Below are 16,809 nucleotides of genomic sequence, written 5' to 3' on the forward strand. Positions count from 1 at the left end.
AATGCTGAAATTTTGCCATTCCTAGCATGCAAGCTAATATTAAAGGTTAATATAAACTTGAATCAATGAAAAGTGCAATAAAAAAAAAAAAATTTTGTCATAAACACTTTACTAGTGTGTCGTCTGCTCGCCAGTGCTTTTGGCAGCCATATGTATGTACAGGTTGTCCATAAAGTCCCAGTACTACTATTACAAGTATTTATTGCTCAGAAACCATATAACATAGAGTAATGCAGTTTTGTAGAATGTTCTACATTCAAATTTACATTCAGAGCACTTCATTCTACAAAAAACCGCATTACTTTGTTACATGGTTTCTGAGCAGTAAATACTTGTAATGGTATGGTATACTGAGCCTTTTTGGACACCCTGTACATTAAGACAAAAATTGTTCCTGCCATGGGTTCGCTGTCAACACTCAACATATTTCAAGTGCAATTTTAAGTGAATCAAGAACAAAATGTGTATAATTACAATCCAATAATCACTGTGGAGTTTCATTTGTGATGGCAGTAAGGATAAAACCACTGATTACAAGGTAAAAATGGATTTCAGTTCAAACCATGACCCTGGGAATAAGACATCTCATACTTTCACTGATTACAACTGCTAATATTGTTCAAATGAGCACTGGGAAGGCTGGAAAGGACGTGGTATTGATGCCAGTTACAAAAGGGACTGGCTGGGTGAGAGTAGCCATATTGGATTTAAAAACTGCCTTGAAAACATATTTTATAAAGACCTTACATGCTTATTTGTTCATGAAACTTACCTGTCAGATATATATATAGCTGTATTTCTGAAGTCCGACAGAATTTTAAAAACTTCCGACACACGCAGTGGTCGGCCAGGTGGTTAGTACCCATTCCCGCGCTGGGAGGCGGGTATCAGAACCATTCCCATTTTCTATTCATAATTTTTTCTGTCGCTGGTGCTGAAAACACCTGTTTTCAGTACCTCCGTCTTAGGATTTTGGAAACTTCATTGCCCTAAGTATCCTAATTGTCTTTTGATTTATTTACTGGATTTGTGGCTAGGCATACGCTATCTTAAATTGATTTGAATTTGATTCATTTTTGCATAAAATAGCTGAATCTAGTTAGGCTAGTTTTTTCAGACGGGGTTGTCTGCAAAGATAGGGTGTGGGCTACCGAAAGCTTCGGTAGATCCGCACTTGGTATGTACGAGGGGTATGGGTCTTGCTTCTTTGTTGAGATTTGTACATGTAAGGAGTGTGATGACTTTGTCTATTCCGTAAGGAAGACGTATGAATTTCTATAAAAACGCAATTAATCTAAACATGTCCCTAATTTCCGTAAGGAAGACGTATATTCGTATGTACGCAATTAATCAGTAACAAAAGTCAGGGTAGTGAACCTGCTAACCTTTCCTCCTAGACTTTATTTTGCCTAACCCTGTAGTATTTGGCCTACGGGCTATGAATATGTCTACGAGAGGTGCTCGCTCTCCTTCCATTGCTGGGAAGTGCTACTTCTGTAATTGTTACTCCTAACCCTGCAGTGTTGCCTTCGGGCCCTAAGCAGTGTCTGTAGAGGAATTGCCCTTTCTCTGATACTCTTTCGATTCGTATCTTAGAATCGAAAGTGCTTGCTTTAGAGAGTAAAAGTGAAGTGCAGAAGTGCAGTGATACCCCTTGTGTAGTGGAGGGTGCGTCAGATCGGCCTCGTTTCGCCTCTAGGCCGGGACCTCTGCTTGACTCCCAGGACCCGGGGAGGGAGCATGTCGAAAGCCTAAGGAGGGTTACAAGGAACCCCCACCGATCTTGGCGTGCCTTCGGCAGTTCTGATGAAAATCCCCAGACTGCCAAAGTGCGTGTGCGTGCACGAATCCTGAAAGATTGCTTCTCGTCCTCCGAAGCGTCCTCCCCATGCAGGGGTTGGAGCTTTCGGAAGGACTCGCGCCCTCTAAATAGAAGCTTTATAGAAGAGGACGCTTCACGTCCTCTCTCTCTCTCTCGTTATGCGTTCATGAGAAGTAAGAGGCGCAACGTCGCCTGAACTCGTGTCCGTCTTTCCACGAGAAATACGTAAGAGAAGTCATAGTAGCAGGAAGCTTTTGAGAGCGGACGCCCGGGACGCTCGGATGGACTCCAGGCGCGCGCGGGTGCACGCCAAGTGCGCGCCAGTGGACGCCAAGTGCGCGCCAGTGGACGCCAAGTGCGCGCCAGTGGACGCCGAGCGCGCTCCAGTGGACGCCGAGCGTGCACCAGCGCACGCCAGGTGTGTCGCCTGGCTGAACGTTTCTGTTGAACTCTTCAAGCTCTTGTTTCAGATATGGGCCTAAAGAATGTTTATCTCTACCTCCGGTGATACCTTCTACCTCACCTGCAAAGAATGTGAAGTAGGCAGTGCTTCGGAGGAAGTTTAAAGTGAACAGACAACTTCTTCTTCGAACCCAGCAAGACATCGGGTTTCGTGAATTCAAGAGGTCTCTGTCAATTAATATTGCTTTTTCGCATAGGTGATGGAGTTAAGAAAGCTCAAGGGAAGATCTCGTTTGCTCTACCGCAACCTTTGCCATTCTGCCAATAAATTTAAGTTGCCACTACCGCAGTCAAGACTTTGCGATAAGGCAGTTACGGGTTATGTAAGGCTCGATGTCCTGCACGTCAGGACTCTCGGCAACGTTCAGTGGGATTCTTGCAAAGGCACTCATCAAAAGGACGCTCTTCAGGAAAGCGCAAGACAGGACTTCCTTTGCCATACTGCCAATAAATTTTAAGCTTAGCAGGCATTAGTTTGTGATACGGGAGAGGAAGCTGGTTGGAGAGTTTCTTCCTCTTCCCAGGATAATTTTGCAAGCTTTTTAGCCCATCTGAAAGGGTTTTTCAGATGATAGATTTTGTTAGTTTCTAGTCGGGACTACGCTGCCGAATTGAACATCGTCGTTCTACCTGCCGTAAGCCCAGTCTCTTAACAGGATTCTTGCCCTTCCTCGTTTGAGACGGGAATCGCAAAAAAAATTAAATGCTTGACTCCCTGGATTACGTTTTTGTCAATTCAGTGACTTTCCCCCATTGACAATATACTTTCGTTTTGTCAAGTAAGTGGGTATCCCCTCATTGACAAAATATCTCTTTGTCCCGTAAATGGGTTAGTTCTCATTGACAAACATCTCATTAACTTGATATTGCGTAAGCGAATAAGCTCTTTTTGACAAGATTCGGAAGAGCTCTCATTCGTCATTCGCAGACTCGTACAAGAAATAGACTTGTAGACTACGTCAATGAACGCTTATGTCCAGTAACATAAGAAGCTTGAGCTGACTGCTTCGATTCTCTTAAGTTTTGTTCATGAACTTGCCTGTCAGATAGTATGTAGCTGTATTTCCGAATTCAGCTATATATATGTCTGCCAGGTAAGTATGAACAAATTTGTTCATGAAACTTACCTGTCAGATATATATATATATGCTGTATTCTCCGACGTCCGACAGAATTTCAAAACTCCCGGCACACGCAGTGGCGGCCAGGTGGTTAGTACCCATTCCCGCCGCTGGGGAGGCGGATATCAGGAATCAATTCCCCATTTTCTATCAGATTTTTCTCTGTCGCGGTAGTGAAAACACCTGTTTCCACTACCTCCGCCTAGGATTTTGAAACTTCATTAGCCGCTTAAGTATCCTACTTATTTTTTTTTTTGAATGATTGACTTGGATTTGTGGCTAGGCATACGCTATCATAAATTAATTAAAATTTTTTCATTGCATATGATGTCTGAATCTAGTTAGCCTAGTTTCAGACTTTGTTGTCTGCAACGGGTAAGGGGAGGCTACCGAAACCTTCGGTAGACACTCGCTTAGTATACATGATGTTTACATGTTTTCTTTGTTGAAAGATCAATGTAATTAGTGTAATGTTGACTGAATTCCGAAAGAGACGTATGATTTCGTATGTACGCAAATTAGAGCGTGATAGAATCAGGAGGTCTTCCTCCACAGTATCAGAAGTTAGGATAATGAACCAATACTAACCTCCAGTAGACTTTATTTTGCCTAACCCTGTGGTATGGCTTACGGGCCTAGAGGAAGTTCTGTGAGACGTAATGCCCTTTCTATTATGGTGGATTACATCAAGTAAGCTTGAAAAAGTGCTCGCTCTCAATCAGTGTTGTGAGTGTAGTTGATGTTGATTTTGCCCCTAGTGTTGTGGAGGGGGCGTCAGATCGGCCTTATAATGCCTCTAGGTCTAGACCTCTGTCGGACTCCCGACCCAAACACAGAGGGCATGTCGAAAGCCGAAGGAGGGTTACGAGGAACCCCCACCGATCTGGCGTCCCTTCGGCAAGACCTGAAGACGCTTCTCAGGCTGCCAAAGATCGTGCACGTGCACGAATCCTGAAGGATTGCTTCTCGTCCTCTGAGGCGTCCTCCCCGTACAGGGGTTGGAGCTCTCGGAGGACTCGCGCCCTTTAAATAGAAGCTTATTGAGGAGGACGCTTTCACGTCCTCTCTCTATTGTCGTGCGATTGTAATCGCCGCCTTAACAATTTGACGACTTTCCAACACATGGGAGAAAGAAGAAGGAAATAGGAAGAACGCTGTTAAGCGCCCAGATCGCCTTATCTCACTTACTGTGAAAAGGAAGAAGGCGTACCCTAAGGCGTCCTTTTGAGTGCGTTTCTGGAAGTGTCGATGAGCGTGACAGAGACGCAAGATGTCGCACAGCGCCGCCGTCTTTGTCAGGAGTTGCGAACGTCCATAAATACTCGTCCGGACGACGATCACCGTACATCGGCTTATGACTAGCACGCTTCATGAGCGGCGCTCCCCTTGAAGGCAGGACGCTTTTGAGGACGCTTTTCGGGACGCCCTCCGTATTTGATAAGCAACAGTCATGTCGAAGTTTTTACCAAGACGTACGGGAGAAACCTTGGTTTCTTAATAAGAATCTTATCGACGTTTGGGTATGATGGCGGATAGGAAATATCTACTTCCTTCCGTAAACCCTAGAGATGAACAGGAATTCTGTCTCTTCCGCGATTTATGAGGAAATACGAAGATTTAAAGAGTTCCTGGATTAACTTTCCTTACTTAAGGAAATATATTCTCTTTCTATCGTTTCTATTAACGAAAAAGAACGAAGATAGTAAAAAGTTTTTTTCCTTTCTCTATCTGCCTCGCAGGGAAGAAGGTAGTAGAGTATCTGCTGTATGATAATACGATACGGTCAAATCATAAGCACATACCGTAGTTTACTTCTTTGCTGTGCAACTCTATTACCAGTATCCCTTACAGGACCTTTCCTAGAGGACTACGCTTAAAGGATTGTTATGACAATACCTAATTAGCTTCTAGATTTATCGAAGTCTTGTTTCGCTTAATATACATTAATAAAGAACTTCCTGAACGTTCGATAATAATTTTATAAGATTCCTTTATTGAATGGAGTAGCTTGGCAACTCTGGAAGAGTAAGGCCAGACAGCTAACGAGGGGGGGCTGCTATCGCTTAGACCAACGCAGTAACCATCTATTGCTCGTCATGAGAGGTCGGTCCTGCGGGATGGAATGACTAACCGTATCTCTCCCCTACAATCGCGGTCTTAGCGCCTCGGATTGAGGGGATAGTTTAAGCAAACATAAATAAAATATTGTCTGCCTTTTGCTAAGATACGTTTCAATAAGAAAGATATTCCAGCCTTTCAATGCTGATTACCGTAGGTAACATTATTAAAGGAATCTAACGCAGCAGAACACTATATATTATAATGTTTTCTCATGCTTACGAAAGCATGGCTTATTAGAGTACATGCTTAGTGAGAAGATGAATGTAGTAGAGAATTCACTTTTAAGTCTACGTATGGTCAAGTCTTATGGCCTTTCATGCATCAGGGCGCTCGACAAGATCCTCTCTGAGATGCCCTTGGTGTTCTAGGCACCAATACGCTCGGTAAGACTCTCGCGAGGACGTCTCTTGAAGATGCTCAACGTCCTACGCATTGAGACGTGAGGAAGCTTTTTGCCGATGCTCGACGTCCTATACACGAAGAGACGTCTCATCAGGACGCTCTGGAAGACGCTCGACGTCATAAACATTGATAAGCTTTTTGGAAGACGCTCGATGTCTTACACATCTGGACGCTCGCCATGGACGCTAGCGAGGACGCTCGCCAGGACGCTAGCGAGGGACGCTCGCCAGGACGCTAGCGAGGACGCTCGCCAGGACCTAGCGCGAGGACGCTTTTGAAGACGCTCGGCATCCTACACTTCATGACGCTCGGTTAGAGCACTGGCCAGGACGTTCTTCAGAACGATAGGCGTCCTACGCATCAAGACGTTCGGCAGGATTCCTGCAAGAACGCTCTTCCAAGAGGGCGTCGTCGAAGTAGAGGAAGGAGGTTTTTGGTCTCGTCAAGATGGTCTACTTCGCTTTCTACGAAGGGAGCGTTCAATAGAAATCCATCACTTTTGATGAATTCCAGGAAAACTGTAAGCAGATTTCGGTGTCCATAAACTCATAAAACGCCTCGTCTGCTTTCGGATTCCGCTGCCGAAGGGGAACATTAAGTCCTTCCTGTCGTAAGCCCAGTCTCTGATTAGGAATCTTGCCCCTTCCTCGATTTCTGCGGGAATCGGGAAAACTATATGCTCGAATTCCTGATTACTTTCTGTCATGTAAATGGGTTAGTTCTCATTGACAAAGATCTTCATAACATTTTATCGCTTAAGCGGATAAGCTCTCATTAACAAAATTCGAGAGAGCTCTCATTCATTAGAGAGAATTTTATGTTCAAGTGACTACAATACTTACGTATTTTATCTTTGCGTCATATTACTAATGTAGGGTTCAAGTCATATACATATCATGGTTACCTCTACAGATGGCAACCGAAAAGACGGTTATTGTAAATGTATTTAAAATCGGTCCTTCCTGCAAACTTCCAGGAGTTTCCGCTGTAAGGACAACGCTAAAGGTATTGTTACAACAACACTAACTCGCGTCGGCATCTAGCGAATTATGTTTCGCTTAAATATGCCTGCTTGAGAATTTCCTTATCGATAATAGTAACAAACCTATTCCTTCGTAGAAGAGATAGCTGGTAACTCAGGCAGAATAGTGCGAGACGAGAGGTTGCTGTCATTGTGGATGACGCAGTATATTTAATCGGTACTCAGGCAACTTTCCAGGAGTTTCCGATTTAACATTTGGTTAATTAAGCGTAATGTTACGACAACACAAAATCAGCTTCTGTATTTAGCGAATTTGTTTCGCTTAAATATGCCAACTTGAGAGTTTCTGTTCAAATAATGTAAAATCTATTCCTTAGATGAATAGAATAGCTGGCAACTCGGCATAAGACTGCGAGAAGGTGAACATAAGCTGCTGCTGCTGCCTGTGACTGTCACAGTGTCACCAACTCAGTATCAGGTAGCTCGCTGTTAAGCTCTGTCGGTTACGTCTCTCTCTCCCGCGGGATTGATTGACGAACCATATCTCTACCCTACAATCATGACTTTCGCCTCGGTTGAGGGGATTGCTAGTAATCATGAATAAACACGACTTCCTATTGCTAAGAAATTTTCAACAGAGATATCTCTTGACCTGTTCAGCGCTGCTTACCGCACTGTAACAGAATTCTGTACGAGTTTACCGCGGCATAGCACTATAATAATGCTCTCCTGCTTATGCAAAGCGCAGCCTTATTAGGGAAGGAAGCATGCTTAGTGAGGGAATGGATGAGTCTGCTGGGGACCATTTCCTCGCTGGAGAAGCTTGTTCCCTGAATAGACTGCAATTCAGACCTCTACAGTTTTTCCTGCAGGAGGACTGAAATAACATCAAAGATCTAGAAATAATTCTAAACATCTCTCAATGGGTTTGACGATCACCTCAGGTGATACCGAGAGGGTGCCAGGCATCCGGACAGAGGTACAGAGGTCCTGGCACAATAATCTAAGAGAATTGGAAGCAATTTAGTTGGCTCTCCAGTTCCTCGAAGAGTGAGTTTTTGGTCGATTGGTCCAAATCATCTCAGATAATTTCGCAGCTCTCTCTATCCCAAGAAGAGAGAGATGGTTATCGACATAGGCACGGAACGTAACGATCCTCAAGAGGTTCGTTACACTATTGCACGTCCGTGCGGATCTTCTCGATCGGCGGCAGCAACTACTGACGTCTGAGTAATCCTCGCTTAGAAGTATGTCGAGAGTTGTGGAGACGTTGGAGACGTCCTTTCGTAGATTTCTTCGCAATATTGAAGACGAAGAAGCTTCCTCTACGTTGCTCCCTTATTCTCGATCCAGAGCGGTAGCAATAGACGCAATCATATAGTATGGATGGGGATAGTTGGTTAGTCTCTTTTCCCCTATTCAAAAGCTTAGGAAAGCTGATAGATAATCGCTGGCGTCAGAGGGAGCGAGAAAGACGCTGATCGCCCCATGTTGGCCTTCGAGAGGCTGGATTCACAGAGGTCCGTCCTTCAGAGGGCATTTTCCAAGGACCCTTCCCGAGAGAATCAGTCTACTCTAACAGCCTCACTTCGAGAGGTACCTAAAACCTCTCCGCTCTGAGTCTGGATGCGTTCAGACTGTCGAGAAGCGAGAGGATCTTCAAGATTAATTACAAGTCTCATTGCCAAAGCAAAGCAGTGCTGCATATTTTGCAGTGTACCAATCGGAGTGGGCCGATTCTGGAGATAGTCAGGAAGAATGACTGCTCCTACACCTCCACCTCTGTGAATTACTTTACCGTCTTCCCTTTCCGTCTGAATTATGGGATAAGCTAACAGTCCCAACGATTGTAGAATACGGAAATATGTTGTTGACGGCCTCTAGGCTCAGAGATTCGGATCTGTCAAACAACAAAGCCTTCACGATCTTTGAGGTCTGCGGAAATCTTGATGGAGCTTAGACGTAGTCTGAAGTTCTTGATGTCAAAGCATTTCGAACCTCTCCTTTCTGTAAACTTAATACACGTGACCAGAAAGGCTATTTTCTAACCACTCTAGCTACGGCATTGAGGGTTAGTGAGGTTTTAGCCATCATCAGAGGTTTTGGCTTTAGAGGACATAATTCGGTGTCCTCTAAGCCTTCCGTTCTTGCTAAGAACGAAAACCCGTCTAAACCCTTGGCCCAGAGGCCTGGAGATCAAGGGGTATGGCACAAATTATTGGGGCAAGAGCCACAGAGAGTCCTGTGCCCTGTCGGGGCTCTCAAGTTTTATCTTGATAAAACTAAAGAAAGTCCAAGGTCATTCGGACAATCTGCGGTGTTCCGTAAAAGACCAGACTTGCCCATGTCGAGAACGCCATGGCGTTATTTTTAAGGAGTCTTTCTAAGAGGCTCATTCGTCATGTTTGAAGCAAAGATTTTGAAACCTTTTAAAGTAAATGCTCACGAGGTTAGGGCGCGGCCTCGAAGCATTTCAACAGAGCATGACACTCAGTAATATCCTGAGTGCCACGTTTGAGCGAAGCAACTCTGTGTTCGCTTCACACTCCCGACGGATGTGAGACGACATATGAGATCTGCGAGTCGCTAGGACCATACATATCCGTAGAAATATTATTGGAGGCAGGAAGCAGCACGAATCCTATCCTATAGAAAAGGATAGTGTGCTTTTAACTTTGAAGGTTGGTCGCTTGAGGCGCTTTCCCTTTCGTTATTAGCCTAGAAGTTATGGGACTAACTTCGATAGGTTAGGTCAGGGTGGTGTTTTAGCTTCGTTGCCCTCACAGTATGGTCAATATGGTCTAGTCACATTGTGGTCACGCCCCCGTTGGACAGATCATCTAGAGCGCACCAACTACACAGGTCACTACCTTGTTGGTAACTCTAGTAAAAAGAAAAGCAGACTTCGGTGACAGTAATCAAGAAAGTCAGCTATGCTAACAGGTAAGGAATCAAGATGTCAATCATCTGCACTTGAGGTGTTTTCCTAAATCCTTCTATTCTGTCCCTTCCCACCTCCAATGGTGGGATTCAGCTATATATATATCTGACAGTAAGTTTCATGAACAAAATGTTATTGTTATGATACAATAAAGTTTGTTCATACTTACCTGGCAGATATATTATAATTAAAGTGCACCCACCCACCTCCCCTCAGGGGACAGTGGTATGAAAAAAATCTGAATAGAAAATGGAATGATTCCTGATATCCGCCTCCCAGCGGCGGGGAATGGGTACTAACCACCTGCCGCCCACTGTCGTGTGCCGGGAGTTTTTGAAATTCTGTCGGACGTCGGAGAATACAGCTATATATATATCTGCCAGGTAAGTATGAACAAACTTTATTGTATCTAACAATAACATCTTTATTGTGATATAATTTCATATTTTGCCTTGCTTGTTTATTTTACTTCTGGTTGTTCAAGTCATATACGCTTGCTGTAGTTACCTCTTCGGATGGCAACCGAGAGGTCTATTGTCTATTTTAAGGACATTTAATCGTTACTCCCTGCAGCCTTCCAGGAGTTTCCGATTTATCTTTTACCGTTGTATGGTAGTGTTCTGACGACACAAACGCATCTATATATTTAGCGTTTTCTGTTTCGCTTAAATATACCAGCTTGAGAGTCTTTCTGCTCAAAAATAACGGACCTATTTCTTCGTAGAATAGGGTAGCTGGCAACCCAGACATAAAGTTAAGAGACGACGTTCGTAAGCTGCTGGCTGCTGCTGTCACGCTGTGTCTGTCCTCCAGTCCAACCGAGCCAGTAACAGATCGGGCGCTGTCATGCGCGGTAGGTTACGTCTCTCTCTCCTGCGGGATTGACTGACTAACCGTATCTCTGTGCTGGCGGTTACGTCTCTCCTGCGGGATTGACTGACTAACTGTATCTCTGCCCTACAATCACGGACTTTAGCCTAAGATTGAGGGATTTCTTACGTGAATGAATAAACGTTTGCATTCGTTTTGCCTTACTATGTTCAACAGAGTTATCTCTTAATCCTTTCGGTGCTCGTTACCGCACGGTATAGAACTACGAGTCTACCGCAACATTGCACTTTTATATGCTCTCCTGCTTAGGCAAAGCGCAGCCTTATTAGGGAAGTAAGCATACTCGGGGAGGGAATGGATGACTTGCTGGGGACCATTTCCTTCCTGAAGAAGTTTGTTTCCCCGAATAGACTGCAATTCAGACCACAGTTTTCTCCTACCGGGAAACTGAAATATTATCAAGATCTAGGAATGATTCTGAACATCTCTCAGTGCGTTTATCACCTGAGGGGATAGAAAGAAGGTGCCGGACATCTGGATAGGGTTTCAGATGTCTTGGATCTTAATCTGAAAGAAGTAAAAGCGATTCGGTAGTCCCTCCAGTCCTGTAACGAGTTTTGGGAACCAGTGGTCCAGATCAACTCTGATATTCCACAGCTCTCTCATATCTTAAGAAAGTATCTTCTTGGTCCCTGTTCGAGTTTACGAGAAAGCCTATTATAACAACAGCGTAGAATGTAACGATCCTCTAGAGGTTCGTTACAGGATTGCAAAAGTCCGTACGAATCGTCTAGATCGACGCGCAACTATTGACTTCCGAGTGGAATCTTTCTTTAGAAGTAAGTTGAGAGTTGTGGAGACTTTAGGGACGCCCTTTTCATTCTTCTCTTCGATATATGTTGAGGACGAAGAGGCTTCTTCTTTTCTGCTCCCTTATTCTCGATCCGGGATCGTACCATTAAACGCCATCTATGATATTTGAACGGGGATGGATATTTAGTCTCTTTTCCCCTTTTTTCAATCTCTTAGGAAATGTAATAAGAGGATTTATGACGTCACAGGGAGCGACATGACGCTGATCGCCCCATGTTGGCCTTCAGGATCCTGGATTCACAGAGGTCACATACTTCCTAGTTCACTTTTCCAAGGACCTTTTCCGAGAGAGTCGGTCTACTCTAACTCGACAGGAATAGATTACCGTCTTCCATTTCCGTCTGAAGAATGGGATAAGCTGGCAGTCACAACTATTAAAGAATACGCAAATATGTTGTTGACGGCCTTTGGGCTCAGAGCCCTTCACGATCTTTGAGTTCTGTGGAATCTCGAACCTCGCTCATCATCTACTTTTTGTCTCACCTGTTTTCTCGGAGTCAGACACTCGTGCGAGATCAGGCGACATATAGTAGCCCTGAGTTTCTTGTTGACGAAGTCGGTTGCGTTTATACACCCCCGATGATCGTGTAACATGAGACCAGGTTGGACTGTCAGGCATTCTTCCTTCGGGACTGAATCGCCTTTTTGCTCCTCGCTCCTTTCTCTGGCACCAGAAGCTCGAGTCAGGAGTTGATTCGCTGACGACGTTGGTTGCGTTGATACACCCCCAAGGTTTGCTTAGATTGAATCGCCCAGGCAGTCCAGCACTCCATCCTTCAGCGAAGAATAGTGCCTTATGGTCTTCAGGGTACAGCCTGCTGTCCTTGATTCGTCTGACTGGTCAACTGGTCGGTCACCTGACTTTAGTACAGACGGACTGACTGTGCATGTCCAGATCGAAGCTTTTCAATATGGAACTTAGACGTAGTCTGAAGTTCTTGATGTCAAAGCATTCGAACCTCTCCTACCTGTTTACTCATTGCATGTGATCATTTGGAAGGCCTTCTTCTAACCACCCTAAGATACGACAAAGAGGGTTAGTGAGATTTTAAGCCATCGTCACAAGTTTTGGCTTTAGAGAACACAAGGCGGTGTGCTCTCTAACCCTTCCGTTGTGGCCTAAGAATGGTAACCCGTTTTGTCCTTGGGCCAGGAGCTTGGAAGCAAGGATGGCACAGTTAGTGGGCAGGAGCCAGAGAGAGTCCTGTGCCCTGTGGGTCTCTCAAGTTTTTATCTACATAAAACTCAAGAAAGTCGAAGTCATTCGGGCATCTGCAGTGTTTCCGAAAAGACCAGACTTGCCCATATCGAAGAACAGCCTGGCTTTAGTGTTAAGGAGTTCTTTCAAAAATGCTCCTTCATTGTGTTTGCACAAAGATTTGAAATCTTTTTATCTGAATGCTCACGAGGTGAGGGCGCGGCCGTCGGAAGCATTTCACAGAGCATGGCACTCAGCAACATCCTGAGTACCATGTTTTAGCGAAGCAACTCTGTGTTCACTTCACACTCCCTGCGAGATGTGAAGATGGCATATGAGATCTGCTGCTCGCTAGGGCCATACGTGTCTGCAGACACAATCTTGGGGGCAAGAAGTACCACTCATCCTATCCTGTAGAAAATGGTTAGAAGAGCTCTTAATTTAGTTGTTGAGTCGCCGACAACGGCGACTTCTTAACTCTTAAGCCTTAGTTAACACACCTTAACTTTGGCTAGGTTGGTCAGGTGGTGATATATATATTTATATATATATATATTTATTTTACTTCTTAGCCCTCATGGTATGGTCAATATGGTCTAGTCACGTCGTGGTCTCGCCCCTGTTGACAGATCATCTGGAGTGCACAGCTATATAGGTCTCTACCTCGCTGGCAACTCTAGTAGCACAAGCAGACTTACGTGGCAGTAACCACGAAGCCAGCTATGCTAACAGGTGGACCAAGATGTAAATCATCTGCATGGCATTTGTTTCCAAAATCCTTCTAATTCTGTCCCCTTCCCACCTCCAAAGGTGGGATTCAGCTATATATATATCTGACAGGTAAGTTTCATGAACAAAATGATATTGTTATGATACAATAAAGTTTGTTCATACTTACCTGGCAGATATATATAATCAGTACCCACCCACCTCCCCTCAGGGGACAGTGGGAAATAAAAATTATGAATAGAAAATGGGAATGGTTCCTGATACCCGCCTCCCAGCGGCGGGAATGGGTACTAACCACCTGGCCGACCACTGCGTGTGTCGGAAGTTTTTAAAATTCTGTCGGACTTCAGAAAATACAGCTATATATATATCTGCCAGGTAAGTATGAACAAACTTTATTGTATCATAACAATATCATTTTTAGTTTGTATGGCGCTTTCATATGTCACATTATGTTGACGAAACTTCAATCTTTTGAATGGTATGCTTAAGGATATAATTGTATTATTGTTTCACCAATTAAATATTGAGTGAATCAGGGTGATCTGCCTGAGTAAGGTGGACTCAAGCTGGTTGTTTCCCCTACTGAAGATAGCATAATTACAATCAACCTACAAAAAATAACTGTAAATTTTTTTTATAAGCAACCAAAATACTATAGAAACAGTCAATTTCCAAGGTTATACCCCATGCAGAGCTGTTATGTAACTCTACCTTTGCTTTGATATAGTAGACCTATTGCCCTTCACCACCTCTTTGTGAGGTTTGATCATGGATTGGATAGATGCATAGCAAGACATGGCAAGTTCTCACCAAGTTTTGGCGCATTTAACTCTGTTCAAGCTTTGAACGAAACAGTTTTAGGAAAATAATGCTTTGTTTGACAGAATGAGAACACTGTAAGTTCAAAGAAGAGTGAGCAAGAACAGTCAATCCTCTCTTTTTTTTATTCTTTACTTCCTGGGTTACGCTGAAATGAGCAAGGGGATATACTCCCTGAGTTCGAATATGAGAGACTATGTTCTGGTTAAATCTTAGGATCTCATCAAACAAGTTCAATCTGTTCAGAATGGATAACACCGAGAAGTTTGAACAACACCTCTTCGGTGCTTCAGTTTTGTACATGAACTTTCCTGTCAGATATATACTTAGCTATACGTCTCTGACGTCACGACAGAATTCAAAACTCGCGGCACACGCGACAGGTAGGTCAGTGATCTACCTACCCGACCGCTGGGTGGCGGCTGTAAGAACCAATCTCCCTTTCCAGCCAGAATTTTTCTGTCGCCGGTGACGACTACACCTGTGGTTGTTACCTCCTGACAGCTTTATTCGATTCTCGTTGCCGTGGATTTATTTGGACTGACTTTCGGTGAAGTACCTGATCTTGTTGGCTTGGCATACGCATTTGTGGATTGTTTTTGGATATTGATTTGGATTTTTCTTTGATTTCGAGATGTCTGAGTTAGAGGTTAGAAATCTTCTATGTTTTTAGGGTGTGGCTCTATGGATGAATGCAAGGTGAGACTACCGAAAGCTACGGTAGATCCTCACACAGTTTGCTTTAAATGTAGAGGGAAAGAATGTTTCTTTTGTAACCCTTGTAATGAGTGTGAGAAGTTGGATGAGGGTGAATGGAAGGCTCCTTTCTTCCTACTTGAGGAAGTTAGAGAAAGACAGGGTGAGAAAGGCTTCGTCTAGGAGTTCTAGTAAGTCTCGTATTAGCGAGGTAGAAGAAAATCCTGTTGTAGCATTAGAACCTTCTCCAGTTTCAGCTCCTGCGCCCTGCATCGAACCTAAGGATACGACTACGGAAGTGGCAACCATGAGAGCCACGATCCTTAGCATGGAAAAGAAGATTCGTTCGTTGCAAGGTAAGAGTAGCGAAGGTGAATTGTGCAGTGACCCCAGTGCAGTGGAGGGTGCGTCTGATCGGCTCCTTAATGCTTCCAGGCCTAGACCTCTTCCAGACTCCCCAGTCCCAGTGGAGGAGGAAAGTCAACAGCCGCAGGAAGGTTAGGGAGAACTCCACCAATCAGGCGTCCCCTCGGTAGATCCTGATGTTCGTACCCAGGCTGCCCTTGTTCGCGCGAAGAAGGAGGTATTGCGCCAATGCTTCTCTTCTTCTTCCTCACCTTCGCCTAGATGAGGATGGAGCGCCTCGGATTCTTCGCGACCGCTGAAGAGAGCCTGGAAGGCTCCTGGCGCCTTTCCTTCCAGCCCGGAAGTTTTTCCAGAAGAGCCGGAAGTAGAGATCAAGAAACCCAGGATGGAGCAGGAGTTCTCGCCTCATAGTAGGCTTCGAGCCTCTCTCCGGTGGAGGATTTTGCAAGATCTCCAGCTCAAATTCTTGCTGGACTGCAAGCGCAGATTTCGGCGCTGGCGGGCTCCTTGGCAGGAGGAACGCGTCGGAAAGACGTCTCTCTCCCTGTCAAGAAGTCTAGGATCCTTCACCCTGTGTTACCGTCTCAGTCAGAGTCGGTTTTCTCTCTCCTGTATCAGCGGATGGAGGAGGCGCTCTTCCCTCGGCAGACGCTTGTCGTCTTACAGGCGTCAATCGCCCAGAAGCTTTCTCCTGGTGACTACATCTCTCCAGTAGGAAGGGATCTAGCGCCTAGTAGGCGTTCGTCTAAAGACAGGCGTACAGCCTCGTCTTCTCGCTCATTTCCGAAGATCCTTCATTCTCCGGATAAGAGAGCCTACTCTTTGATGGATTCGTCAAGAGACAGGATCTCGCCTTTTGTTAGGCGCCTTGAGCCTAGTAGGCGCTACTCCCCAAGTAGACGCTCTCCCGCTTCCCAAGCGCGGTGCGGAGATAGGCGCTTTTCTCCTGATAGGCGCGGCTCTCCTTTTAGCCGCTCTGTTCAGGACAGGCGTGTAGAGCCTGAAAAGATATGTCTCTTCTGGGAGACTACCTTTTGAAGAGACACACAAGTCTGGATCGAAGTTTTGTGGAGCATGGTAGACGCCGGTCACCTAGTAGGCGACCTTTCTCCAGGGCTTCGCTCTCCTGTAAGTAGGCGCCAAGAGCCTAGTATGGCGTTCGCCTCATGGTAGGCGCAGCTCGCCTGGCAGCCGCTCTCCTTTGAACAGGCGCATGGATCCTGTTAAGCGCCTTGAGCATAGTAGGCTCTCCTCTCCTAGCAGGCGCTCCCCTTTGGAAGCCCGGATTCTAGGAGTATGGATTAAGGATCAAAGAGCACGCACTCATCAGAGTAGGAAGGACTCATTCGAGAGGAGCTCTCCAGAAACTTTGGCTTCCTCTGATAGGCGCCAGTCTGCTACTAGACACTCTCTAGACAGACGCACTTCTTTAGAGAAGGCTAA

Source organism: Macrobrachium nipponense, chromosome 3, assembly GCF_015104395.2.
Source record: "Macrobrachium nipponense isolate FS-2020 chromosome 3, ASM1510439v2, whole genome shotgun sequence".
Lineage (NCBI taxonomy): Eukaryota > Metazoa > Arthropoda > Malacostraca > Decapoda > Palaemonidae > Macrobrachium > Macrobrachium nipponense.